At 36.7% G+C, this 27,327-nt stretch overlaps 1 protein-coding gene and 1 pseudogene across 1 annotated transcript in view; one reads left to right on the forward strand and one right to left on the reverse strand.

Annotated features, from left to right (window-relative positions):
- Positions 1–27,327, reverse strand: part of SYTL5 (synaptotagmin like 5) — a 238,839-nt gene that overhangs the window by 204,229 nt on the left and 7,283 nt on the right. The window lies entirely within an intron of this gene.
- On the forward strand, positions 2,524–3,733 carry LOC140508031 (sorting nexin-7 pseudogene; annotated as a pseudogene).

Raw genomic sequence — 27,327 nt, forward strand, 5'->3', positions numbered from 1 at the left:
GGTACTAACTAGAACAATGTAGCCTAGAAGAGTTTTGGGAGCTCAGAGGAGTAAGAGGAAGAACAACACTACCTGGAACCACACGCGAAAGAGAGCATTGAGAACAAGACCCATGGAAACCAAATCTACAATGCCGGGAGGGGTGCTCTTCAACTACCTTAAAGTTAATTTTTAGGTTGTTTAGGAAAAAAATACAGGATTCATTTTTTCAGAAGAAACCATGCTATAAATGATGGTTAGGTCCTCACGCCAGGACCGAAAAGGATATTTAACTCACAATGTGTCTTAAGTATAGAGCCATAAAAATAATACCTGAAAACTACATGGGATACTGTTTCTATGAGGAAAGTCACTGAGTGATAGCTTGAGATGCCAAGGAACAGATCATCCCTCCATGGTGGTGGCAATGGGAATTTGCCTAGCTCCAAGTTGCTCATAGTGGCTTTGGTGAATTAGGATATGACCTTCCAGCAGGAGGAGAGTAAGTAGAACAAATCCAAGTAAATTAGGATCCAGAGCACTGAAGGTAAAGCACTGGTGGAGGAGTGGAGGAGGGTGACCCCTTCAACAGCTAGGGTTTACAGTGGATAGAATGCTAGATTCTACTAAAGACAGGAAGACCCAAGTTCAAATCCTACTTCAGAAATTTATGAACTGAGTGACTCTGAGCTTAACCTCCATCTGCTTCAGTATCTTAATCTGTACAATAGCGATAAGAGTGACACCTACCATCAGGGTTGCTGTGAGAATCAAATGAGATGATACATCTAAAGTGTTCTGCAGACCATACAATTGCTATTATTATTATTGATATTATATATATATAACATATATTATTTCATACTATATAATAATAATATTATTAATAATATTATTATCGGGCAGTTAGCTGGTATAATGGACAGAGCACCAGGTCTAGAATCAGGAACACTTGAGTTCAAATCCAGCCGTATTTACTAGCTATGTGACTCTGGGCAAGTCACTTAACCCCGCTTGCCTCTGTTTCCTCATCTATACAATGAGCTAGAGAAGGAAATGGCAATTGACTGCAGTATCTTTTTCAAGAAAACCCCAAATGGGGTCATGAAGAGTTGGACACAACTCAGATGATTGAACAACAACATTATTATTGGTTCAAAACTGACTTGTTCCTAATAGACTTCTTTAAATACTCTGTTTTCATTGCCTAGCAGTCAGTGTTAATTTGTGTGCTTGCACTAAGCTACAAATTTCCCCCGAGTCAATGAGCTTGATCTTTTTTTTCTTTTCTCCTCACTCATTTCTTTCCTGGAACATCATGTGTTGATTTCAATCTTCCAAGCATTGTAGTGGCCGTTTCCAGAAAAGATTTCTATCTGGGAAAAGTCTTGGCTGGCCCTTCACAGATTTCGGGGTATTGTAATCTCATGACCAGCGGGGAGGAGACAATCATCAGAGTTAAAAAATAGATCCTCTTCTAAGGACACTGAATCTTAGTAGAAGAATATGGGCAGCTTTTCCTTGAAAGTCCATGGGATCTAGCACTCAGAACAGATCACTGATGGAAGAATGGGGCCATTCCATCTCTTAAAGGACCATTATTAGATAATTGGTGATATGGGGGGTTGTTTTGTTCAATTATGAGAACTATTCAATGAGGTTTTGACTTTTTAATATTTTTTCTTTCTCATTGGTGAGAGAGAGAGAAAAATAAATGCTAGTTAATTGAAAAATAAAGCTTAATTTGAAAATACATAATAGGTAGAGAAAAATGGGAGAATTTTAGTAATTATAATATATTCAAAACTAGGTTATAACTACATCCTGGATGTGGCTATCCCCCCACCTATTTGCTAGGAAACATTCTTCCTACCATGGCTGAAGAGGAGAGCTGGGATGACCTCTACTCTCTGCCCTTTCACTGCTTCCCTTAAACTTCTATAATCTGAATTTTGCTCCACTGGGGATGTATTTTCCACTTATAACATGATTTCTAAGGAATTAACTGCTGCCTAAAACATTGCTTTGTCTCATGTGGTTTTGGGAGAGAACCAATTAATGGTGCCCAGTAGGGTATCCCTGTCTTAGCTCCCAAAGACATTTATATGTCTCAGTCAACAGACTAATCACTTACTTTCTTGTCTTTTTCAAGTACCAGGGATCGACTTATTTGTTTTCATGCTTCCAACACCTGCTGCTTCTGAGTAGGCTTTTTCTCATTCCTCCCCCTGCCCAAGAAAAGAATGCATGCTTCACCACAGCTCTTTTTCAAATTTTATTGCTAGTAGCCCAGAGTAAAATGTCTAGGAATAAAAACACTTCTTTCCATACCCTGCTTCCTTTTTATTTCCCCCTTAGCAAAAGAGAGCCAAAGTATAGGTATGATGGGTAGGGTTTCTTTGTAAGCAGTAGACAGATCACTCATCTGATTTTATTCTGATATCTCGTCTCCTCGAATTATCGAGTTTTGTTTACTTCACTCTAAGATTTTCCATTTTCTGTTCTAATCTTTTTATTCTCTTTCCAAGTGCTTGAAATTAATTCTTTACCCTGCTGCAGCCTGAGGTGCTGGACCTAGATGAGAATAAGGATGATCTGGAGGTCTTCATCAAGAATGCCTTCCTTATAGACATGAACACTTATAGTCCTTTGATGTCAATATCCTCTTTATCCATGTTAAATCAATATAAGTTTGCGGATGAGTCAGATTTGAAGGATATTTTCATTATAGTTGATGGTCCCAAAAGCCACCTTACTGCAATTGAAATTTTCATCACCTTACAACTAAGACATCATTCTAGTGAATTTGAAGTTCGATGAAATTATCAAGATTTTTGTAGGTTAAAGGGAAAATTTGAAGTATATCCCACCTTCATTATTCCTCCTTCACCAGAAAAAATTCATAATGAAAGGCATGGTGCAAGACTTCATCGAGACGTGAAGAAAGGCACCACATAAATTCTTAAGTCAAATTGTTGATCACCCAATTAACTTTGAATGAAGACTTCCAAGTTTGTTTTGTTTTTTACCGTACAAACCTAGGGACTCTTTTTGCACAAAAAAACAAGGTCTTGAATGGCTTAGTAGGATGAGGTAGACAGTCAGAGCTGTAGCATCCTCAGTGAGAGGAGTTAAAAACCACCCAGATGAGTTCACTGAAATGAATGAATGTGTAGGCACATTTAACCAGGAGAGAAACTTAATAGAAAAAGTATCTCATAGAATTTACAAGGAGGAAAAGGAATATTTTTTTAAAAAATGAAGGAATATGGACCAATCTATGCCTGGTGGTTAGCATCTGAAGATGATCTGGTTGAGTCCCTGAAAGGTGTAGTGAAACACTGCATTGGCAAGTGTTGTAAGGACACTGAAAAACAAATATCTGACCTTTTCAAGACTGCTTCCAATTGTACATGAATATGTTCTTTATAGTGAAATGGTAATGGGAGTTATGTAAAGAAGAAGCCAAATTCAAGCAGAACGGAATTCCAGAGTTGAAGTTTTGACCTGCAAAAAGGCTGAAGGCAATTGCTTACAGAAGAGATCAGAAAATTAGAAAATAAGGTGGAATGTGTTCATAATGCTTTGAAAGCTGACTGGGACAGATGGAAACAAAACAAAATGATATCAAGTTGGCATTTACAGAGATGACTGAGAAAAACATCAGCTACGAACAGTACCTTGCCACTTGGAGTCGTTCCTTACAACACAAACTAACCTTCATCTCGAAGAAATATCTGAAGAAAAACCCTGAGCATACCTAAGGACTGTTGGCTAACTTTTGGTGATATAGTGCCTACCAACCAAAGACATTCTTTATGGGGTGGAATGTATTTAATATAACTGGGTCAAAATGTAGTCACTGTATCTGGAAAGCCAATAATTTGAAAACTTAGGTACTCTGGGGTTCTCATCTGCATTTTGATTATGGAATACATACATACTTATGTACATATGTATATAAATATGTATGTATCTATCTGTCTAGCTAGCTGGGCTTTAATTAATTTATTCCAACATTTTTGTCTATAAGTACTTGCATATGGTAATTGTTTTCTCAATATACTGCATTTGGTTTGTGACATTTTAAAAAGGTTGTAAAGGATCCATTAAATAAAATATTTTAATGAGAAAAAAGTGCCAGCTTCAAACTGTTTCTTCTTTTCAAAATGTTCCCCAAATCTTCAACTCTTATAGCTTAGAAGTCAAACATAGGATTCTTAGTGATGAGAAACAGGGCCCCAAAGTTACTACAGGGTCACCCTGGAGCAGACAGAGATCTGTGCATGCTCTAAGGAATAACAGGGTTGGAAAGGAAAAGCTCCATTATACCCTCATAATCCAAGGACACTCTAGAATTTACAGAACCTTAAGGGGTCTGAGACCCAACCACAGGCTAGACATTCTGATTTGGTGAACTACAAAGCCAGAGGAGTGAAAGAAATTGCAAAAAGAAAAAAGAAAAAGAAAGAAAGACAGTAGCCAGCAAATAGAAAAGTTTGAAAAACAGCCATTTAGCATTATTATTTTAGATCTCCATGTATATTGTATAATTGATAAGAAACAACATAAATCTTTCTTTATTTTCAGAATAACCTATTTTTTAAGTACTTTCAAGAATATATTTGGGAAACTAGGATAAAGAGTGAAGAAGAACCAGAAGAATGCTTAAAGTATCCCGAAATTATCATCTCAGCCTCCAGGCTAACAGATTGATAGGAATCAGCTATTTCCCCCGGTGAATAAGAAATAAATCACAAGAGGAAACAGGAAGATATAGTAGTAATAAATCAAAATTAATATGAAATATGAGTCATTTCAGACTGAATGAATCATACCTTTTCCTCCCAGTTTTTTGAAGATCTAGGCAGAATATTCCTGACCTTCAAGCTTTCTGGTGTTTACAATTTGCTTTTGTTACTCTACCTTATATTTAGAAAATATTTTTGTTTATTCCTATAAAATGGAGGCAGGCAGTCTTTTAATTGATATAAATCCTGTAGTCGAACTGTCCTGTGCTTTGAGCTCATAGACACTCTGTGACTGGTGTCAATAGTTGAAATGTCAGATGAAATATAAGAGATTAACGAAGGTCATTTAATGATAATAATAAATGTATTGACATATAGCAGTTATTGGCTTTAAAGGAAAGGGGAAGGAATAACATAATTTCTTCCTCGAATAAAATTTTATATTGGTCTCAGAAGGATGATGTGAGTCATTGAATACCGCTTCCTCTTACCCATCCAAAACTCATAAAAAGGTTGGAACACCACTGTGACACAGACTATCCCTTAGTCATCACTTGCATAAAACTGAGCCAACTCTGAAACTCAGGCTATTGAAGGGTTTGAGCCCCCAAACATTGTTGGCCCGGTAGAATATATATGTCCACTGTATAGGCCCATGTCATAATTAAAATCTCAGAGTGGGTGTATTCTTTTTTAAAAATTTATTTAGTATTTTATTTTTCCCCAATTACATGTAAAACTATTTTAAACTTTAGTTTTTAAAACTTTGAGTTCCAAAGGGCAGTAAGTTGCACAGTGAATAGAGAACTGACCCTGGACTCAGGTGGACCTGAGTTCAAATCCCATCTCAGACATTTGACACTTACTAGCTGTGTGACCTTGAGTATGTCATTTAACCTCAATTGCCCTGTCTTCTTCCAAAAAAAAAGAAAAGAAAGAAAAAAAAAATCTTGGAGTTCCAAATTCTCTCCCTGTTCCCCTCCTCACCCTCTCTCACTGAGAAGGCAAGCAATTGGTATAGGTTATACATGTGTAGTTGTGCAAAACATATTCATGATAGCCATGTTGTGAAAGAAAACATAGAGAAAAAAATTGAGATAAATAAGAGTTTTTTAAAAAGTCTGCTTCAGTCTGTATTCAGACACCATCAGGTCTTTCTCTGGGGATGGATAGCGTTTTTCATCCTAAGTCATTCAGAGTTGTCTTGCATCATGGTATTGCTAAGTCATTTATGGCTGATCATCGCACATATAGCTGTTACTTTGTACACAGGACATTTCACTTTGCATCAGCTTGTGTAAATCTTTCCAGGTTTTTCAGAGAGCATCCTGCTCATCATTTCTTATAGCACAATAGTGTTCCATCCGAATCACATAGCACAACTTGTTTAGTCATTCCCCAATTTCTGATTCTTTGTCACCAGAAAAGAGCTGCTATAAATATTTTTGTACATATTGGTCCTTTTCCTTTTTGTTTTCTAATCTTTTGGATACAGACCTAGTAGTGGTATTGCTAGGTCAAAGGGTATGCAGGGTTTTATAGCCCTTTGGGCATAGTTGTAAATTGCTCTAAACAATGGTTGAATCAGTTCACAACTAGAGTGGGTACATGCTTACAGAAATGGAGAAAATCCATTTTCCACCCCCCACAAACCTCCAAAACAGAAAGTCATGGGTCTATGTTAGTTTTAAAATAGCTGTTTAATAGATGCCTATAATAAATAGGCATTACAACTAAATGCACCAAGTAATTATGCAGAGAAAGATGAAGTTAGAATAGTGTTATAATAGAAGAGAGAACAGAAAATTATTTTTTTAATCAAATTGACCAAAGATTTATCAATTTTATTGATTTTTTCATAAAACCAACTCTTAGTTTTATTTATTAATTCAATAGTTTTCTTAATTTCAATTTTATTAATTTCTTCTTTGGTTTTCAGTATTTCTAATTTGCTATTTACCTGGGGATTATCAATTTGTTCTATATTGAGCTTTTTCACCTGCACGCCCAAGTCATTGATCTCTTCTTTCTTTATTTTATTCATGTAGGCATTCAAAGATATAAAACTTCCCTTAAGAACTGCTTTTGAAGTATCCCATAAAATTTGGTAGATTGTCTCATTATTGTCATTCTCTTGAATGAAGTTGTTGATTGTTTCTATAATTTGTTGTTTAATCCACTCATTCTTTAGGATTAGATTGCTTAGTTTCCAATTAGTTTTTGGGTTATGATTCCATGGCCTTTGATTACATATAGTTTCATTGAATTATGATCTGAGAAGGATACTTTGACTATCTCTGCCTTTCTGCACTGGATTGTGATGTTTTTATGGTCTAGTATCTGGTCAATTTTTGTATATGTGCCATGTATCGCTGAGAAAAAGGTATATTCCTTTCTATCCCCATTCAGTTTTCTCCAGAGATCTATCATATCTACCTTATCCAGAGTTTTATTCACCTTCTTAACTTCCTTCTTGTTTATTTTGAGGTTAGATTTATCAAGCTCAGAGAGGGGGAGGTTGAAGTCTCCCATTAGTATAGTTTTGCTGTCTATTTCTTCCTGTAACTCCCTTAACTTCTCCTCTAAGAATTTGAATGCTATACCACTTGGACCATATATGTTTAGTAATGAAACTGCTTCATTGTCTATGGTGCCTTTTGGGAGGATATAGTTTTCTTCCTTGTTTCTTTTGATTAGATCTACTTCTGCTTTTGTTTTGTCTGAGATTTGGATTGGTACCCCTGATTTTTTTATATCAGCCAAAGCACAATAAATTCTGCTCCAACTTTTTACCTTTACCCTATGTATACTTCCCCTTTCCAAATGTGTTTCTTATTTGTTGGATCATAATTGTTGGATTATGGTTTTTAATCTATTCTGCTATCCGTCTCTGTCTTATAAGAGAGTTCATCCCATTCACATTCACAGTTATGATTACTATTTGTGTCTTTCCTTCCATTCCCTTTCCCCTTGTTTATGCTTTTAGTTCTCCCTTCTCCCTTCCCCTCCCCAACAGTTTTCATTTCTGACCACTGCCTCTCTCAGTTTTCCTTCTTTCAGCCCCCTCTTTTAATCTGCTTTTCCTTTACTACTTCATTCCTCCCTTTTAGTCTCCCCTCTCTTTTCTTTCCCCCTTGCCCTCCTATTGCTGATAGAGCTAGTTGTATTTCCATACTTAACTGAGTTTGTTGTACCCTCCTTGAACCAAATCAGATGAGAGTACCTCTCAAACAATACTCATCTCCTTCTCTTTCCCTCTACTGTAATATATTATTGTGCCTCTTCCTGTGATGGAATTTATTTCTTCTTCTGCCTCCTCCTTTTCACATGTCCAATTACAATCCCTTCACATTCTTAAATCACATTTTTTATCATCACATCATTTAATTTATACTCACTTCCTCTATCTATGTATATAACTTACATTTCATAACAAATATATGTCTCAAGATTAACAAATGTCATCTTCCCTTATAGGAATGTAAACAGTTTGCCCATATTGTGTAACGAGTTTTTCCCCCCGTTTACGTTTTCATGTCTCTCTTGAGACTAGCATTTGAAGATCCAATTTTCTTTTGAGTTCTGGCTTTTTCATCAGGAAGGTCTGGAAATCCCTTATTTCATTGAATGTCCATCTTGTTGCCTGAAATATTATGCTCAGTTTTGCTGGGTAATTAATCCCTGGTTGTAGTCTCAGTTCCTTTGCCTTATGGAATATCGTATTCCAATTCCTTCAATATTTCAATGTAGAAGCTGCAAGGTCCTGTGTGATACTGACTGCAGCTTCTCAATATTTAAAATGTTTCTTTCTGGCTACCTACAGTATTTTCTCCTTCACTTGATAGTTCTGGAATTTGGCAATGATATTCCTTGGTGTTTTTAGTTTGGGTCACTTTCAGGAGGTGAATTGTGGATTCTTTCAATGACTATTTTGCCCTCTGGGTCTAGGACTTCTGGGCAATTTTCCTTGATGATTTCTTGATGATATTGTCCAGGCCCTTTTTTTCATCATGGCTTTCTGGTAGACCAACAATCCTTAGATTTTCTCTCCTGGATCTATTTTACAGGTCAGTTAGATATTTTACATTTTCTTCTATCTTTTCATTCTTTTTTTTTTTAAGAATAATTTATTTATTTATTTTTAGATTTTGACATTCATTTCCACAAAATTTTGAGTTCCAATTTTTCTCCCCATCTCTCCCTTCCCCCACACCATAACACCTTGCATTCTAATTACCCCATCACTCAATGTGACCTCCCTTCTGTCACACCCCACCCTTCCTTTATCCCCATCTTCTGTCTTTTCTTATAGGGCAAGATGGATTTCTATACCCCAATACCTGTATTTCTTATTTCCCAGTTATATGCAATAGCAATTCTCAACATTGGTTCCTAATATTTTGAATTCAACTTCTCTCCCTTCCTCCCTCCCCACTCATGTCCCCTGAGAAGGCAAGTAATTCAATACAGGGTGTATATGTGTCATTTTACAAAAGACTCCCAATATAGTCATGTTGTGTAAGACTAACTATATTTCCATCCATCCTACCCTGTCCCTGCTTTATTCTATTCTCTCATTTGATCTTGTCCCTTCCCAAAAGTGTTTACTTCTAGTTACTCCCTTCTCCCATTTGCCCTCCCTTCTATTATCCCCCTCATCCCATTTGTCTCATTCTCCCCTACTTTCCTTCAGTGTAAGTTAGATTTTCATACCAAATTTAGTGAGCATGTTATTCCTTCCTTAAGCCATAGGTGAAGAGAGTAAGCTTCACTCTTCCCTTCTCACCTCCTCCCTTTTCTCCTCCATTGAAGAAGACTTTTCTTACCTCTTTTATGAGTGATAGTCTGCCCCATTCCATTTCTTCCTTTTTCCTCCCAATATTTTCCTCTCTCAGCCCTTATTTTGTTTTATTATAGATATCATCTCTTCTGATTCAATTCAACCCGTACTTTCTATCTGTGTGTGTGTGTGTGTGTGTGTGTGTGTGTGTGTGTGTATAATCCCTCCATCTACCCAAATACTGAGAAAAGTCTCAAGAGTTACAAATATTATCATTCCATGTAGGAATGTAAACAGTTCAGCTTTAGAAAATCCTTTATGATTTCTCTTTCCTGTTTACCTTTTCATGCTTCTCTTGATTCTTGTGTTTGAAAGTCAAATTTTCTATTCAGTTCTGGTCTTTTCATCATGAGTGCTTGAAAGCCCTCTATGTCATCGAATGACAATTTTTTCCCTTGAAGTATTACACTCAGTTTTGCTGGGTAGGTGATTCTTAGTTTTAATCCTAGTTCCTTTGACTTCTGGAATATGCTATTCCAAGCCCTTCAATCCCTTAATGTAGAAGGTGCAAGATCCTATGTTATCCTGGTTGCATTTCCACATACTCGAATTGTTTCTTTCTAGCTGTTTGCAATATTTTCTCCTTGACCTGAGAACTCTGAAATTTGTCTACAGTATTCCCAGGAGTTTCTCTTTTCAGGTCTCTTTCAGGAAATGATCAGTAGATTCTTTCAATATTTATTTTGCCCTCTGGTTCTAGAATATCAGGGCAATTTTCCTTGATAATTTCATGAAAGATAATGTCTAGGCTCTTTTTTTGATCATGGCTTTCAGGTAGTCCCATAATTTTTAAATTGTCTCTCCTGGATCTGTTTTCCAGGTCAGTTATTTTTCCAATGAGATATTTCACGTTATCTTCTATTTTTTCATTCTTTTGGTTTTGTTTTGTAATTTCTTGGTTTATCATATAGTCATTCTCTTCCCTCAGCTTTACTCTCAATTTTAAAGAACTATTTTCTTCAGTGACTTTTTGAACCTCCTTTTCCATTTGACTGATTCTGCTTTTGAAAGCCTTCTTCTCCTCATTGGATTTTTGGACCTCTTTTTTCCAGTTGAGTTAGCCTATTTTTAAAGGTATTATTTTCCTCAGCATTTTTTTGGTTCTCCTTTAGTAAGCTGCTTACTCACTTTTCAAGCTTTTCTATGGCCTGAGCCCATTTCATATTCATTTTGGAGGTTTTGGAGCCAGAAGCCTTGGCTTTCTCTGACAGTAAGTATTGTGCTTCCTCATTTGAAAGGATGGAAGGAGATACCTGCTCACCAAGAAAGTATCCTTCTATGGGCTTATTTTTTTCCCCTTTTTTGGGCAGTTTCCCAGCCAGTTACTTGACTTCTGAATCCTTTGCCAAGAGGAAGGTCCTTGCGCTCCTCCTCTCCCCAGGACCGTGCTCAGGGCTGAGGTTCAGATCACCTGCTCAGTTCCCCCAGGGGCTTTAGGCAGGAGCAGGGCTGCCACTGAGGGCTGAGGTTCAGATCCCCTGTTCAACTCCCCCAGAGGCTTTAAGCTGAGCTGCTCAGACAACGGACTCAGGCTGCTTCCATGGCCACTATAGCTGCCCTCTACCTTCTGCTGCTGCTGCTGCTGCTGCTGCCACCTCTGCATCTGCCTAAGGCCAGGGTTGGGGGAACACCACTCCCCTCTCGCCTAGCAGGGAAAGCCCTCCCACACTGCCCTTTGAAACTTTGTTTGTTGCTTGTGGGTTAAGGGACCTGGGACCCTCCCTGCTGTGGATTCTGCCCAGAGGCCTGTTCTGGTCCTATTTCTCCCCGTGCCACACAGTTAGGGCTGGGCTCCTGTAGGATAGACCTTTCTTGTCAGCCTTCCAGGTTACCTTTGGCTGGAAATCTCTTTCATTCTGTCATTCTGTGGCTTCTGCTGCTCTAGAATTTGTTGAGAGTCATTTTTTACAGGTATTTTGTGGGTTGTTGGGGAAGCACTAAAATATATGTGTCTTTCTAGTCTGCCATCTTGGTTCCACCTTCCCTATTTTTTCATTCTTTAGATTCTGTTTGAGTGACTCTTGATGTGTCATAGATTCATTAGCTTCTACTTGCCCAGTTCTATTTTTTATCAAATTGTTTCCTTCAGTTAACTTTTGCATCTCCTTTTCCATCTGTCCAATTGTTTCTTTTAAGGAGTTATTTTCAGCAGTTAAGTTTTTATTTCCTTTTCCATTTATCCAATTTTCCTTTTTAAGGAGCTGTCCTCTTCAGTGAATTCTTTTTTCATATTTTTAAAATCATTGGCCAGTTTTTCTTCTATTTCTGTAATTTGAGTTTTAAAATCCTTCCAGAGCTCTTCCAAGAAGGCTCTTTGTGCTTCAGGCCAGTTCATATTCCCTTCTGAAGTTTCAGATGAGAATACAGTCTCAATGCTGACCACTTTGGTATTTGTGTTTTGGTCCTTTTCCCCATAGAAAGATTCTATGGTCTTTTCTTTTCTGTTTTGCTTTTTACTCATGATAATATCCCTTTTCCTGGTTTTTATGGTAGATCTCTGCATCTGAGGCACAGGGAGCTCTGTCCCACAATTCTTGTGCCTAAAACTTGAGGCTCTGTGTGTTGTGGCCTCTGATTCTTTCAGCTAGGAATTAAATGCTGCAGCTTACCTGGTGCTGAGCTGACTGGAGTTTGAAAGCAGAAGCTGGTTAGGTCTTTTGGGGTTTCCCTGCACTTATCCTGGAGGTAGCTTATTGACTGTGGGGGAGAGTTGATCTGGATGCAGGAGACTCCTCTGCTGAGCTAGAGCATAGGCAAGCTCAGCTTTCTGCACTAGTATCTTCCTGATTCCACTGGGTTACTGAGGTACAATTGGAGTCCCTGCACTGGTCACCTTTGGCCACAGTAAGAGGAACCCTCCTTAGCAATCTTCCTAGCCTCCTGGGCTGAGAGTCTATTTATCCCTTCTTCTGCTCCCACTGTTCCAGGGTTTTTCCCAGGAGATAATCTCTGGGCTGGTCAGGGACAACAAGGGGAGGGAGATAGCAGTTACTGATCACTCTGCCATCTTGGCTTCTGGAACTGGAAATCGAGAATAGCAAATTCTATGTCTCTAAACTCTATGATGATCTGGCTTCTGATTTTATCTCTCCACTAATACATCTCTCTTTAAACTGGCAACAATAGCTTAACAACCATATTTAATGGTTCTTTCTCAGTCCTGAAACTTCTTGATCTTTCCACTGTATTAGACACTGCTGAGGTAGCCAGGTAGCATGGTGGATAGAGCACTAGAAATAGAGTCAGAGAAGATCTGAATTCAAATCTGGCCTCAGACAGCTATTGACTGTGACCCTGGGTCACTTTACCTCTATCTGCTTCAATCTCCTCATTTGTAAAATGAGAATAATAGTAGCACCTACTTTCAAGGATTACTGTGAGAATAAAAATGAGTTATGTGTAAAGAAAGCACTTCGTACAACTTAAAACACTATATAAATGCTAGCTATTAGTAGTAGTAGCAGTAACTACCTTCTCTTGGTTATTGTCACCTTTCAGAATTTTTATGTACTATTCACTTCTAGTTCTTCTCTAACCACTCTGATCTCTCATTTTCACTCTAGCATATTGTCCACATGCCCTAACTGGGTGTTCCCTAAAACTCTGTCCCGAATCTTTTTTCCCTTCTTTCTCTACAATCTCTCTTGATGATCCCATCATCTTCCACTGGTGTAATGATCATCTTCATGCATATGACTCACAGATCTATATAATCCATTCCAAACTCTTCCTAAGCTTCAGTCCTACAACATCAAAACTACCTATTGGACATTTCAATTTGGTTGCCCCAAAGATATTTCAGACTCAATATTTCCAAAATATTCCTCATTATCTTTCCCCACAAATCTATCCCTTTTCCAATTTTCCCCACTTCTATTAAAGGAAGCACCATTCTTCTTTCTAGTCTACCTGTTTTGTTACTTTGGCATTATATTCTCAACAGTTCACTCCCCCTAACCCCACCTATCCAATTACTTGCTAGATTTTGCTGTTTCCATCTTCATAACATCTCTCACTTCTAATCTTTTCTCTGTACTTACACAACAACCACTTTAGTCTAGGTCGTCATTACTTTTTGCATAGACAGTTACAATATAATCCTCCCTCAAATGGTCTCTCTGCCTCAAGTCTCTCAATACTCCACTCCATTCTCCACAGTTCTGTCAAAGAGATTTTCCTTAGTCACAGATCTATTGGTGTCACTACCCTTCTCAAACTCTACAGTTTCCCTAGTGCCACTAAGATAAAATATACGATTCTTTTGCTTTTAAAGCTCTTCAAAATCTGGCCCAAATCTATCTTTACAACCTCCATCATACATTACTTTCCCTTCTATATGCTACAATCCAGACAAAGATATTCTGTCTCCCACATCTGTGACTTTTCATTGGTCATCCTTCATGCCTACAATACAATCCCTCCTCACCTCTAGTAAGTACTACCTTATCTCAGATGAGAAAAGATTTGTAAAGTCCCAGTACTTGGGCATAGCAGACATTCAATACTTGCTCATTTCCTTCCCTTCTTTTCTTTCTCTTCCTCAACTACAAAAACTTCCCTGACCCCCTCACCAGCTATTTGTGCCCTCCTTACCTAATGGCCTTGTCTTTGTTTTGTATGTATTCTACATACGTATGTATTGATATTGCTATACTCATATATGTACATGTTGTCTCCCCAAAAGAAAGTTAGTTCCTTGAGACTAGAAATTGTTTGCTCTTGTTTTGTATCCACTTCATATAGCACAGTGCCTAGCACATAGTAGGTGCTTAATAAAATACCTGTTGGTTGATGGATCATTATTTAGAGACAGCATGGTATATTGGAAGAATCTCTGGACTTGGAGCCAAGAGATCTGGGTAAGAATCCTGTCTCTGACATGTGCCAACTGAGGCAGATCATTGAACAAGTGACAGGAGATTATGATCATAAATTTCAAGCTAGAAGGACCTTAGATGTCCAATTTCTTTATTTTACCTCTTGCCCATGGTCACACTGGTAGTAAGAGGAACCGCCAGGATCTGAACCATAACAGTCTGACACCTTTGATTCTAAAAACAATGCTTCTTCTACTATGCTATTCTTAATCTTTCTGAATTTCAGATTTTCATATGCAAAATGATGACAATTCCTAATCACATAACTTACCTCACAGGGTTGTAATGAGGCATGTGCTTTGTAAACCTTAAAAAACCATGTAAAATAGAGATTATTATTATTGTTAGTATTAGTAAATATTTGTGCCTAGTATGTGTAAGTTATTAGGTACTAAGGTCTAGGTACCAGGGCTACAAAAAGGAACAAAATAGAATCCAATCAGTTCTGGGCATTCAGTCACTATAGTACCTAGGAACTTCATCACTATACCTTGTATTTTATACTCAACTTTACCTGAATAATAAGAAATGCTCCTTGTTTTCCCAGTTCATGTATGTGGCTTATTATCCTAACCCAAAAAGAAACATCTTTGATTCCCCCAGGTTGGTAACAACAACTCTAATAGGAATTTTAGAAAGCTCTTTAAGAATTTAAAGTACTTTGCATGTTTTATTTCTTTTGAGCCTCACAAGAACCCTAAGATGTAAAGTCTCTGGTCCTTATTATCGTATTTTACTTAGGACTTTGTTTTGTAAATCTCTTATAAACTGATCCAATAATATTACTGTTATCTGAGTTGGCATCCTGTAGTTGGGACTATAAGTTCTTTGAGAACATGGATCAGATTTTTACTGTCATTTCAACTTTATATCTCTCTCAGGCTCTTATGGAGCTCTGCATGCAATATGTACTTGATAAATGGTTATGATATATTATACCACATGACTCCCACTAGACTATAAATTCCTTGAGGACAAGGACAGTGTTTTCTCATCTCTGTATCCATAGTATTTAGCATAATACTTTGCATGTAGTAGGCACTTTAAAAAAATGTTTGTTTAATAATGCTGAATTCGGATAGTTTAGCTGGAAAGTATGTATAAGGGATGAGGAGTAAGGTTGGAAAAACATGTTGGACAGTATAGACAACTCTGCCAGAGTCTGAATCTTAACTGAATGAAGTGTGAACCTTCTCTTAATAACTGGTTTCAAGTCTAAAAATTAATAAGTTTTCAGAAAAGCTAAGAATTTCTAGAAACTACAGAAATAAGAAACTACAACTAAATCTGTATTGGCCATCAGCTGGCTAATTATGCAATTTGTAGATTTTCATTGACACACATGAGGAGGAAGTGTAGGGGACATAATACTAACAACAAGACAGAGCCATATGGACCAAGCACTATGCTGGCAAAACATTTAATTTGCTTTTGATCCTATGTTTTAGTTATGTCACCAATGTTTGGTCTCATAAGCAACCATATGCTTTTTTGGAGAGCTACATTATGTTGAATTTTTATGAGTTTACTTTTGTTTCACTGGTTGCTAAAATAAGTTTACTATTCTAACACTTCATTTTTTTTTCACCAGAACTAAAAATGTCCCCTTAAAATCATATACAACTGGCATCATTACTAGCATTTGAGAAATGTTAATATTAATCAACGTAAGCAAAAGTCCAACTCCAATGCATGAATGTAGTATGGATTGGACTCTGGTTGCTCAAAGACATCAGTATCAATCCTGGAAAGGCTTTAAAATGCAGATATGATAACAAAACAGACTTATTGTCTAAGGAACAGTCTAGCAAACTATAGAGAATGGATGAAAGAAAGAATGAATAAGTGAAAAAAACTTTTATTAAGAACTTACTGATTATGAGGTGCTGTAGCATACAAAGGGAGAAAGAGAGAGACAGAGAGAGAGAGACAGAGACAGAGACAGAGAGACAGAGACAGAGAGACAGAGAGAGAGAGAGAGAAACAGAGAGACAGAGAGAGACAGAGACAGAGAGACAGAGACAGAGAGACAAAGAGAGACAGAGAAATTGTCCCTGTCATCAAGGAACTGACATTCCAAAAGAGGACAATGGCCCATATAGAAGAGTGGGAGCCAAGGGAGAATGAAGTAGCAGAAATGGTAAGGTGATTAAAGGGAAGTTTGTTGTCATACTCTTTCTAATAGCAGTGATAGTACTGATTTGTTGACTGTTCTCAGAATGAGGTAGAAAGGAATAGGGAAAGTGGGCAACATGACTGCACAACATGATGATAGAATGATAAGATGGCTGGGCATGACTAGATATAATGAACTCTTCTCCTTAATCAGGGAAGGGAAGAAGGAAGCTAGGAAAGAAGGAAGGAAGGAAGGAACTGCATTTCCCATCTAGAACTAGTCAGTTGTGTCCCCAGTGGGGCAACTCAGACTACTCACAGGTTGTTGTTTGTCCTTTGTTCTCAAAGAGACCATGATATAAGGAATGTGATGCTATGACTTACAAATGAATTGTATTTAAGCGAGGGAGGGCTGTGCAAAGTCACTTTCAGCCTTACTTTCTTCTCTGGAGTTGTCTGGGTCTAGTGGTAAGATAGAGATCAGGACACTGTCCTATAGGAAGGATGTAGAGGCATATATGGTAGCCCAGATACCATAGCAGGAAGATGGTATAGTTGGGTGACTGAAGGTGTGTAAGTGTTAAAAGTTTTTAGCCATGGTAACCCCCAATACAGGCAAAAACACAAAGCAGACTTTTATCTTATACAACTCTGCTAATTTCTGCATGGAGAGTAGCATAGTGGCAGAAAACAGGAAAGAGGACATTGACAATTACACAGTTCTAGACCATACACAAATATATTTTAACTGATGACACTTCGTTGAACAGCTAACAAGTTGACACATTACTAGAAACTAAATCACTTCCAGATTTACATCATCAGAATTAATTTCCTCATGCACTCAAAGTTAACAAGAAAACTCAACTTCAGGGATATTTTGCCATCTTGCCCCACAGAACTCATAATAAGCATAAACAGAAGAACATGAAGATATATTCAAAATCCACTGAAAACGATGATAACACAGACAAATTCTATGATAAATTTGACAAGATTCTGTAAACTAAGTCAATGTATCCCCTAACACTGAGAGATCTGAAAGTAATAATGAGCAAGGAAGAAAAGAGTAGAAATTGTAACACATGGTGCAAGATAAACAAACTAACAAATGGATAGACAGATAACAAATGGATTTACAAATACATAAATAAAAGTATTTATATAGTGCTTTCCCAATAAATACAACAGTAAAGTAAGGATGTACACTTCATTATTATTTAATGTTTATCTATAAGAGCAATAAGATGAGTAAATGATTTAATGTGTAAAAATTGGTGAAAAGGAGATAAAACTATCACTAATTAATGATGACTTTACTTAGAAGATCCCAGGGAATCAGCAAAGATATTAATTGAGAAAATTAATAGCTTCAGCAAAGTTATAGACCACAAAATAAACCCCCCAAAAAATCATCAGCATTTAAAAGGAAATAATAGGCAAACATCATTAAAATGACTCCATAATACATGAAATACTTATGGTAACTCCATGATACATAAAAAATCGGGCCTAATTAGCCAAAACATACAAAATCCTTGCATAGATTCAGTTTCACAATATTCCTTAAAGAAATAAAGATCATCCTTAATAGCTGTAGTAATATTCAGTACTCAAGGTTGGACCATGCCAACATAATAAATATAACAATGCTACAAAAGTTAATTTATAGTTTTAAAATTTTTCAATCAAACTATCAAGGTAACATGATTCAGAACTTGATAAAAAATTAACAAAATTTATTTCAAAAATCAAAAGATCTAGAATATCAAGGAAAAAATGAAAAAGGTAGAAATGAAGGCAGAATGGGAATGTAGAACCTCAAGCCATACTATATAGTAAGAATCATCAAGCAATTTGGCATTAGTTTAAAAATAAAGTAGTTCACTAGAAGAGACGAGAAATGGGAGAATAAGAAGTGATGACATTCAATAACTCAGTGTTCATTAAATATGAAGCACCACTTAGCAAAGAATTCTCTATCTTAAAGAATTGCTGGGAAAACTACAAAGTTATCTCAAAGAAATTAGGCTTAAACCAGTATTTTATACTATATTCCATAATCATTTTAAAATTTTTATACTAAATAGCTATTAAAGTTCATATCATTAAAATTCAGAAATATATCATATATCTTCCACAGCTATAAATAGGAGATATATTCTTATCCAAATGAAGAATAGTCATTTGTGAGAGAAAAAATAAATAATTTTATTCCTGAAATTGAACAGTTTCTACAGAAATGAAATTAATGCACTTTATCCTAATAAGAAGAGAAGCTGTCGAATGTGAAAAAAATATTTATGTCAAATTCCTCAGTTAAGAGTTTGGACTCTAAGACATATATATATGTATGCAAAATATTTATAACTCATATATAACCTATTATGCTTACATTTACATAATTTGTAACTCTGTATGTATCTCTATATGAAACCAAAAGCCATTCCCCAATAGATAAGTGAGCAAAGGATATGGACAAACAGATCTCAAAAGAATTAGAAACTCTTATATGGAAAAAGTCCTTCAAATCACTAATAAGAAAAGAAATCCAAATCAAAACAACCCTGAGATTTCACCTTACAAATGGGTAAAGATAATACTGTTAACATTGAAGGGATTGTTGCAAGAGAGGCACACTAGAACACTGTTGACTTAACATGACCATTTTGGAAATCAATCTGGAGTTATGCAAATAATGGGACTAAAACATCTATACCATTTGAGTTAGATATTTCATTTCTAGGTCCATATCCCAAAGAGATCACTGATAAAAAATAAAGTCCTTATATATACCAAAATGTTTATAGCAGTACCTTTTGTGGCAGCAAAGAACTGGAAACAAAGTAGATGTGAATCAATTGGGGAACAGCTAACTCCAGACATGAAAGAATACTTTTATGCTGTAATAAATGATAAATATGACTGCAGAAAAGTATGGAAAGATTTAAGTGAATTAATACTTAAAACATATATGTACATATATGTGTATGTGTGTATATGCATACATATATTGTGTATATATGTATATATGTCTGTATAAATACATATATTATGTATGTATATATATATATATATATGAAATGACTATGACCATGCAAACAACCACCACAAAATGATCAAAATTGAATGTTACAAACTTACAAGAAATAAGCATGGCCCCAAAGGAGGTCCAATAGAAGAAACCTATCTCCACTCCTTTGTGGAGGTGGGAGGTTCACAGTTGTGGGACATTGCATGTATTCTCAGAGGGTTTTTTTGATGCATTGCCCAGTTTTGGGGATCAGGTTTTTTTCTCTTCTTACCTTTTCTTTTAAAAATATTCTTAGTTATATGGAATGGCTTTTTGGGAGAGAAAAGGGAGATAGGGGGAAATGTAGTCAATATAAACAAAATATATCAATAAAATTCATTTTTTTAAAGTATCAGTTCTTTATTCTTTGTCAGATCATTTACTAGCTGTAGTAAGATAAAAAATAAATACCATGTTAAAAAAAATGATAAGAAAGCAACACTGCAACTCCAACCTAACCTCCAACTTAAGCTATCTCTAAATTTTATTCATCATTTTTTTTTTCAGTTTTGAAAGCTTTAAGACATTTGTGTCATTGTACAAACATCAATTCTCCTTATCCAGCAGAAGTATGTGGCAGAGACTGTGAGTTCCTCCATGAGGGAAGGGATTGTTGTTTGCCTTTTCTTGTATCCCCAGTCTTCAGCACAGTGCCTAGCACATAGTAGGTCCTTAATAAAAGCTTATTGATTGATCTACTAACAGAAAAGGCAACATTAGCTTAGGCAACCAGTAGCATCAACTCATAAAACAGCAAAAAGCAGTTGAGGAGAAAAATGAACTTCCTAAAACATAAGCCCCATCCTTCTGAGCTCTTTTGTAGATACAACTAGAAATGAAACAATAAACTTGAGATGAGACATATCTGCTAGCATTTCTATAGTGATCTTTATCATCAGAAACACCAGTAAAACCATTGGACTTGATCTCATTCTAGGAAGTCTTCATATATGGTGTGATGACTAGAAATAGTCCCTAGCCCCAAATAAATATATACAGAAGAAATCCATGCTAGAAGCAACGCAATTTTAATGGCATTTAGGCATCTCAAAGAAGGAAAGATTCCTAAAGAAAGGTCCTCTTTAGCTTTGCTGGAGTATATGGAGGAGATCCTCTATGACCTTTCCTCCATATACTCCAGCAAAGCTAAAGAGGACACCAAATGAATAATTAAGAAATCTAAAGAAAAACAATAGTTTTTGTGATCCAGAATTGAATAAACATAACACACACACACACACACACACACACACACACACACACACAGTCAAAAACCTGTAGGATCTGAAGGAAGAACCTGGCCTGACAAACCAGAAGGAGTTCCAATAAACAAGTCAAAAGCTTGTGGGTGTTTTTACTAGAGACACTCTAATGTGAATGGAAATGCACAGCACTCTGACTAAAGATGCTCTAAAAGATGTGGAAGTCATCAACAAGAGCCCCCATATTGGTGACAGAACCAAATAGAGCCTGACTATCCAATATGAGAATTCAGGTATGGTCATGAACAAAAGTTGTAAATAAGAAATTCAGCCTGGAAATATGTATAAACAGAAGAATACCACAAATACAAGGAACATATACTGTGGAATAAGAGAAAACCAAGAAGAAGTAAGTTCACAACTTACACAGGCAGAACCTCAGATTTTTTTTTAGTGGCTCCAAAAATGAATGGAATAAATCAAAGATGAGGCAAAAAATGAAATAGGAGCTCTGGAAGAAAAAATAGAAATTAAAAACTTGGAATTGATGGTAGAAAAATTTTACCCAAGTAGTGGGCTCCCTAAAAAAAAATAGAAGAGGGCAAACAGAACTCAATAACTCCAGGAAACTAGAAACATTAGAACAAAGTCAAAAGACTAGGAAAAGGAAAGAAAACAAGAGAAAATATATCTACTATTTTAAAAGCTGATCTGAAAAATAGGTCAGGAAGAGATGATCTGAAAATCCTCAGACTCCCTAGTAACAATGACTAAAGAGATTATAACCCACCTTTAACCCACAGTTTTAAAGCATTGTCTGAGAAGTTAAAGGTCTTATCCACAGTCATGCAGCTAGCATTGTCTACCCCTTTATCCTCAACACTGCCTCTTTAAAAGGCAAAAATGAAACAAAAATGAAAAACATTTAACCAAATGAAACAATAAGAAACAAAATTAGAAAACCCAGAGAAATGTTTCTGCAAATATTCACATTTGATTATGATTGATCTACAGGAAAAAAACTACAAAAAACAAATGAAGGTTCCATATCACAAATTTCACCAATAGTATTGTGCAGAATTGACAAACTTTCTCTCATTTTTTTTCGATAAAGCTCTTAAATTCAATGGCAGTATTATTCTCTCTTATCTAATCAGCATAGTATGACTCAGAGCATGACAGACACTATAAAGGACAGCTATAGCATTCACAAGTATAAGGGGTTAGTTTTTTTTGTCCATTTGTAACCTGCCTCCATATTTAAGTATGCTACAATGCTATTGGAAAGAATGGGCAGGGAATAGTAAGGAAATTGCTAAGAATTAGCCTGTGAGCCCTCTAGAATTGATTGATGATCTCTATTGGGCTAAATATGGTCCATATCTATGGGTGGGTTAAAGGATTTCTCTCTTCTCTCATAAAGAAAGATATGTAATATACTTCTATTTACTCTTTCTGTGACTTCCTTATGTACCTATACTGGAGAAAAATAAGGGTCAAATTCCCTGTTTACATAGTCCAGTGTATCTTAGCTATATATTATTGAATCACCTGGTATCATTCACATTTAACTTGCCAGTCCACATACAGACAGAAGAAAAGCCATGGTCCTTTTTGCCAAAGAAAGGCTCACAGGATCATAAATTTAGTGTTGGAGGGAATCATAGAAGTTAGTTAACCTAATACCCTCATTTTACAGATGAAGAAATGGAGATCTGGAGGCTTTAAATAGTCACACAAGAAGAAAATGGTAGAATTATTATTTATACTATGGTTATTTGACTCCAAAACAAGTATTCTTTCCACTGTCCATTGGAGGGAGTATCCTAGACACCAGGGTACAGGGTGCATCTCCCTAAGCATACAAGAAACTGGTAATACCTGTGCTTGGTGTGTCTGTTCTATGATGATAGGCCAGCTAAATCTGGCTGCAGGATGATGGCCGAAAGAGCTGGGAATCTCAGAACTACTAATTGGTCAACGTTAGATTAGAAGCCATTTTATTTCATAAGTTCAGAATTTAAAAATCAAAATAAAAAAACAAACTAGAAGCTATAGAACTGGTTTGGAGGGCAAAAATTGCATGTTATGTTTTCCTGGTCCAAGGGCCAAACCAGCTCCCAATTATTTTGTATGGAGGACAGGGGTAGGGGCAAATAGTGATTTGGTGGCGATTGTCACCTAAGTGTCAAAACAATCTCCAAATATTCTGGATAGAGGATAGGAGTAGGGAGAGGTCAGTGATCCAGCAGTTATCATGATTCAAGAAGTTTTTATCGAAAATGTAGAATTTGGCCAAATTAAAAGATAGATAGGTAGGTTTGACTGTCCGATCCTTCATTTCCTACCTCTAACATAAACCTTTATGCTTGCTATTTATAATAAAATTTAGACATGGAAGGCATCTTTTTGGCCTACTCTCATTTTACAGGTAAGGAAACTGAGACCAAGAGAAGTAAAGTAACCTATTCAAGGACATGAGGATTCTTAATGGCATCTGAATGAGGTCTGTGAACCCTCAGTCTGAACTCCAGAGAAGTCATTTCTCTCCTCTGAGTCTTAGCTTTGTTCTGTCAGTTAACACAATTCAGAAGATGGACAGATCACTTTTGACTGAAGAAAAAGACTTGAGGGTGGTGGAGAAGATGATGACATTTGAATTGTGCCTCAGAGGAAGGGGAGGATTTCAACATGCAGAGATGGAATTTGGGGGAGGGGGGCAACATTTCAGCAGGAAAGAGCTGATTTCACAAAGACTCAGGAGGAAGGAGGGGGGATCACATAGCCAATGCAGAAGAGTTCATTTTGCAAAGACCCTGAAAGGGAGTGAAAAGGGGAGAAAGGCAAACTTGCCATGATTACAGAGGACCTTAAATGCGAGATTGAAGAATTTGTCCTTTATAGAGGTTGAAAAGATGTGATCATATTTGTGGTTTACAAAGATTAAACAGGCAGCATTGTGCAGAATGAACATGAACTTGGACAGACTTCAAGAGACAGTGGAGGACAGAAGGGCCTGGAGTTCTATGATCCATGGAATCATAAAGAGTCAGACTCTACTGAATAACAATCGTCCAGAGGTGAGAACAACTGGAAGTGGAGAGGCCAGTTAGGGGGCTATTGCAATGATCCAAGCAAGAGGTCCTAGGGTCCTAACCTTAAGATGTGGACATTAAAAACTGAAAGGAAGGGATAATAATAAAAAAAAAAATAATAGCTAACATTTAGATAGCACTTACTTCATTATGAAGCAACTGTGCTAAGAACTTTACAATTACTACCTCATTTAATTCTCTAAACAATCCTAAGAGGGAGGTGCTATTATATCCTCGTTTTACAGATGAGGAAACTGAGGCAAAGAGAGGTTAAGTGACTTGACCCGGTTCATTAGTGTCTGAGTATTTGAACTCTGGTCTTCCTCCACTGAACCACCTTGCTGCCTACGGGATGAATGCAAAGTATGTTGTGTGTGTGCCTGTGTGTGTGTGTGTCTGTGTGTGTCTGTGCGTGTAGTGTGGAGGAGATTTTAGAGAACTTAGTTTCAAAAGGTCAATCACTAAAAATCATAGACTTTACTTGAGGAGCTGGGGACGTGGGTACGTAGCTCATCTGCTTAGGCACTATGCTAATGAAGTTTGAGGCTCATGTGATGATCCCTTTCTTTTCCTATTGTATAAGGCTGAGGTCTATACTGTTAACTCTGGACCAGTTTCATAAACCTATGTACTGGCCAAAAACGGGATTGGGTTAAGAGACCTTTCACAGAATTGTTCTGAGAAAAGTGCTTTGCAAACTGTGAGTTAATAAATACTAGTTAATGATAATAATCAAGCATCACATTCTCAGCACTGATTAGGTTCTGGAAAATCAAAGTAGAGGCTTGGTGTTTGCCCTTTAAAAGTTCATAATCTAGTTGGAGAACAATTAGGGGAAAGAAAAGAGGAGACAGTCTATGATAAAGGACTAGGTAGTAAAATGAGGGTTAGCATCAGAGGAGAGAGATTAGAGACAGTTGGCTTCAGGTTTCATAAAGGAGGGTATGCTATCTAAACTTCATCTCTCCCAACATCTAGTACAGAGACATCCTTAATAAGCCTTCATTATAGTTGGTTGGTTGATGGTTGTCCTTGGTCTTCAAAGAACACCAAAATGACATCACTGTGATAAAGTGAAATTTCAGTGTGTCCAACCATGGCTGATCAGACCAACATGAGCTCGGAATGCTCTACCACAGGTTGGGCACAGATAGTCTGACTGAATATTTGGGGTGGATATCCCAAATTTGCACATCCTGCGTTTACTCTGTGCTATCTCAACTTTGCTTTACTCAAAGAGCACAGCACTCTTCCTGATGTGTGCATGCCATGCTGAGTGGTCCTGTGCCAGTATCTCCCATGTTGCACAGTCAAATCCAAAGTTCTTGAGAGACACCTTGAAAGTGTCCTTGTATCGCTTCTTCTGGCCACCATGTGATCATCTGCCCCATGCGAGTTTTCCATAAAATAGTCTTTTTGGTAAGCAACAACATGGCCAGCCCATAGGAGTTGTGCTCTTTGAAGCATAATTTGAATTCATTATAGTATACTTGAATTAAGTTATAATATCAATTTGAATACAGAGGACAAAGCCTTCCTAACATTATGAGATATAGTGAATGAAAAATCAATATAGCTGATGCTTATTTGGGGGTTCTAATTTGGAATAATAATAAAAATATAAATTGATATTACTGAATAGTTAGATTTCCACCATTTGTGGAGCTGACACCTAACCTGAAAGTTGCTTGAGAGGTGGAGAAAGCTATCTTTTATTTCAACATGATATCTCCTTTGACACACTCCTAGCACAATGTTCTACACATAAAGATATTTAATGAATTATGCTTTATTGTAAATAAATTTGTTATAAAATACTCCTTTTATCAATGTAACTCTAGTTTTCTCATAAGTTGACATTAGGTAGACCCCTTTTTGCTCTGGGTTTTCCACTAGAATTTTTAATGTAATATGTAAAGACTGTAAAGATTTTTTTAGTGGTAATATGAATACCAGTGGGGCATTCAAGCACATTAATTGCCCATCATCTCTTGATTGCACTGTATGAATGGCCCACTTCCTTTTCTGGTCATTTCTCTCTCTGATGATATGCCTTACTTTTCCTTATGCTCCATCACACTCATTCCTACCATGAACCTTGTCATTGTACTTTGTGCAACTCAAGACTTTGCTTCTCTGGAGGTTATGGTAGGAGAAAGAATATCTCTAAGAGCCATACTGAGTAGGATGGGCTACCTTCTCATGGGGTCCTATCCCCATACAAACTAATCTAGTTTTTCTTAAATAGTATTGAAAAAAACATCATTAAGATTTAATTAGCCCTAAGGAATAACTCTCCTTCCTTAGACTTCCGTCTGTTGGACCATCATGGCCAACATAGAGAGAAGAACATTGTTCCTACCTGAATCAATCCTGCATCCTTGCTTAACATCCCTTCCCTGCTTTGGCTAAGGAAACTTCCTTTTGTTAACTGTTAGGTAGTTTACAAATATTTATTTTTGCTCTAGTTCTGAAGCTTATCCAAACCAGGACAAACTGAGTCAGGCTTTACAACAAGGATAGTATTCCACTCTCTCTTACCATACTGCATCACTAGAAGAATGTTAATTAATGTTAAATTAACTTAATAATTTAAGTTAAATTAATTAATGTTAAAAATATGTAATTCCTTGTTTTGTGGGGGTTTTTTCTTTTACCTGTATTTTCCTATCATCTCTAGGAGACAAAAAAGGAAAGAGGAAGTACAGAGGTAAATTGTCCAAGGGACTTCTCATGAATGCAGATGCTTAAAGTCATCTAACCCTGGGACATTTAAAAACAAAAAGTCTTTGTGCTTTAAGGGGAAATGCATCAGAAGACCATATACTAGACATATTTTGGAGCTCTATTCTGTAGGGACCAATCTGTGAAGTATCTAGCAGGGCTTTTTCCTCATTTCCCACCTGGCTACACTATTTTGGGAGTTCTTTGATGTCTTTTTTTCTTCATATTTGTTTATTTTCAATTTTTAACAATCATTTCCATAAATTTTAAATTTTATCTCCCTATCTCCCACCTCCCTCCCCAAGATGGCAGGTATTTATATGGACTCTACACATACATTCTTATTAAACACCATTTTCACATCGGTCATGTTGCATAGAAGAATTAAGTGAATGGGAGAAAGCATGAGTAAAACTAAACAAAGCCAAACAAAACAAAAGAGAAAATAATCTGCTTCATTCTGAGTTCTAACTCCATAGTTCTTTCTCTGGATGTGGATGGAATTTTGCATCATGAGTCCTTTGGAAATGTTTTTGGCCCTTGCCTTGCTGTGAAGGATTAAATCTATCAAAAACAGCACTCCTACACTGTGGCTGTTACTGTGTATGAAGTTCTCCTGGTTCTGCTCACTTCACTCAGCATCAGTTCATATGAATGTAATGGAATATTAT

This window comes from Notamacropus eugenii, chromosome 5 (assembly GCF_028372415.1).
Source record: "Notamacropus eugenii isolate mMacEug1 chromosome 5, mMacEug1.pri_v2, whole genome shotgun sequence".
NCBI lineage: Eukaryota > Metazoa > Chordata > Mammalia > Diprotodontia > Macropodidae > Notamacropus > Notamacropus eugenii.